The sequence below is a fragment of the Saimiri boliviensis genome, chromosome 11 (assembly GCF_048565385.1).
Source record: "Saimiri boliviensis isolate mSaiBol1 chromosome 11, mSaiBol1.pri, whole genome shotgun sequence".
NCBI classification, from domain to species: Eukaryota; Metazoa; Chordata; class Mammalia; order Primates; family Cebidae; genus Saimiri; species Saimiri boliviensis.
Genome location: NC_133459.1, coordinates 85,987,121 through 85,989,731, shown reverse-complemented (window position 1 = coordinate 85,989,731; position 2,611 = coordinate 85,987,121). Strand labels below are relative to the sequence as shown.

The window sequence follows — 2,611 nt, the reverse complement described above, 5'->3', positions numbered from 1 at the left end:
CCTTACTCACTTTAGCCTTTACTTAAATGAGTCTGAAAAACTTGGGGATATAGCATAAGAAAAATAATCACACATAATATTCCCCTTTCTGTAGCTACTTTAGACCTGGGTTTGTTACTAGAAAATTCCTGAAGAAAATTTCAATGTAAGTCTGTGGCTTTGCTGAATCAAGCCTCTCTGCCATTAATATTTAGAAAACACCCACTGTTTGGGCTAGTAGCATTATTGGTCGTACCTATTATATAGAGGGATAGCTGAACAAAGTCTGTGTCTCAAAACCAGTGTTAAATCACTCTCAGGGTTGAGAAGAAAAAAGGGGAGTCTAAAAACACAAGAAGTAAAGACATATATATTTAGGACCCTTGTCCTCCCTGATCCACACTTCCTTCAGGGTCTTCATCGTTATAAATGTTCTCTGCCATTTGCCACACTTGGACGATATTGTCTTCTGATACAGAACAAATCACCCAAGGCTCACTGGGATTCCAGGAGAAATCAGTTATCTTGGCAGTGTGACCACCATGAATAAACAACAACAACTCTGGTGGCCCATCTTTGCATCTTCTGGGGATTGTTTCTCTCCAATTTTACTTAAATCCCAGACATTCAGTCTGCGATCAGTACTACTGGAAGCCAAAATAGTCTCATTGCGAGGTGACCACTGAACCTGGAATAGTTCATCCTTATGTGATTCAAAGGAATGCAACTTAAGTTTCAGATATCTCAGATCCCACAAGGCAACAGTCTTGCCAGCTGATCCTGTGGGAAGAATGAACTCACTATAAGGATTGAAGAGAAACAGTTCACCTCAGCAGTGTGAGCATCAACTGAGTGGCTTGGTTTGGAAGTATGGTTTGAACAAGTATCCCATGCCATAAGTTTCTGATCATCAGCAACTGACCCAAACAGAGACTCATGGAGCAGATTCAAGGAAACATCTTCTACTACTGCCGTATGCCATGTAAAGATGGTCTTCGCATCCACCACTTTTCCCTCCATTGGAATGGCACTGATATCTCACAGGTAGATGGTGTGGTCATCTGAAGCTCTAAGCAAGTGCCCACTCAGATTTGGGTTCCAAGAAAGCCCATAGCCTTCCTTCTGATGTTCAAGGAGATGCAAGTTTGGGTTACATTCTCCAGAAGGATCTGGTTTAGAAGGATGTTTTGTATAGTCAAAGACAAGAACATCACTGGTAGGAGTCTTTGTTGCAATGATACAAGAGTTCTGGGGCATGTAACGAGCCGTTTACTTCTCCTTCATGGATGATCTTGAATTCTATTCAATTTTTCCACTAACTGAACCAAAAGCTCTGAATTCTCCTTCCTCACTGTCGTAGTGTGACACATCAAACTGAGCATCATCATTAGGGAGTTGTACGCTGGCTATAACAGGATGGTTTTGTTCATCCAATGTGTGTGTCCCCAGGACAAGTCAATGAATGATGAAATCTTTCCCTTCTGGTCTGGTTACATCTGGAAGCCACTGAGCAGTTAGGCTGGGCCACTCCAGCATGTGGGTCATCACCAAATCATAAAGAAAAGGAGTGTTCTTTTTCCATATTTTGCACTTCTCATTGATCACTTGTTCTTCCACTGCATCACTGAAAGCTTCCTTGTCGGCCATGGTGAGCAAGCGAACTGGGGGAATCCTGGGGTTGAGTGTTGTGGGAGGGGTGGGGAGGCTGCAAGCCGATTTGTCCACTTTTTAAATGGTATTATTTGTTTTATTTATTGCTGATTTGTTTGAGTTACTTGTAGATCCTGGATTTTAATTCTTTGTCAGATGCATAGTTTGTAAATATTTTCTCCCATTCTATGGGTTTACTCTGTTTACTCTGATCATTATTTCTTTTTTTTATTGCATTTTAGGTTTTGGGGTACATGTGATGAACATGCAAGATTGTTGCATAGGTACACACATAGCAGTGTGGTTTGCTGCCTTCCGTCCCCTCACCTGTATCTGTCATTTCTCCCCATGCTATCTCTTCCCACCTCCCCGCCCCTCCCCCATTTCCCCCCAACGGACCCCAGTGTGTATTGCTCCCCTCCCTGTGTCCATATGTTCTCATTGTTCAACACCCGCCTATGAGTGAGAATATACGGTGTTTGATTTTCTGCTCTTGTGTCAGTTTGCTGAGAATGATGGTTTCCAGGTTCATCCATGTCCCTACAAAGGACGTGAACTCGTCGTTTTTGATGGCTGCGTAATATTCCATGGTGTATATGTACCACATTTTCCCTATCCAGTCTATCATCGTTAGGCATTTGGGTTGGTTCCAGGTCTTTGCTATTGTAAACAGTGCTGCAATGAACATTCGTGTGCACGTGTCCTTGTAGTAGAATGATTTATAATCCTTTGGATATATACCCAGTAATGGGATTGCTGGGTCAAATGGGATTTCTATTTTTAGGTCCTTGAGGAATCGCCACACTGTCTTCCACAATGGTTGAATTAATTTACATTCCCACCAACAGTGTAAAAGTGTTCCTATTTCTCCACATCCTCTCCAGCATCTGTTGTTTCCAGATTTTTTAATGATCGCCATTCTAACTGGTGTGAGATGGTATCTCAATGTGGTTTTGATTTGCATTTCTCTGATGACCAGTGA

The 2,611-nt window shown here is 42.1% G+C and overlaps 1 pseudogene; it reads right to left on the bottom strand.

Moving 5' to 3' along the window:
• Nucleotides 1–353: 353 nt before the first annotated feature.
• Nucleotides 354–1,626, bottom strand: LOC101051053 (histone-binding protein RBBP4 pseudogene; annotated as a pseudogene).
• Between the last annotated feature and the right edge of the window lie 985 nt (nt 1,627–2,611).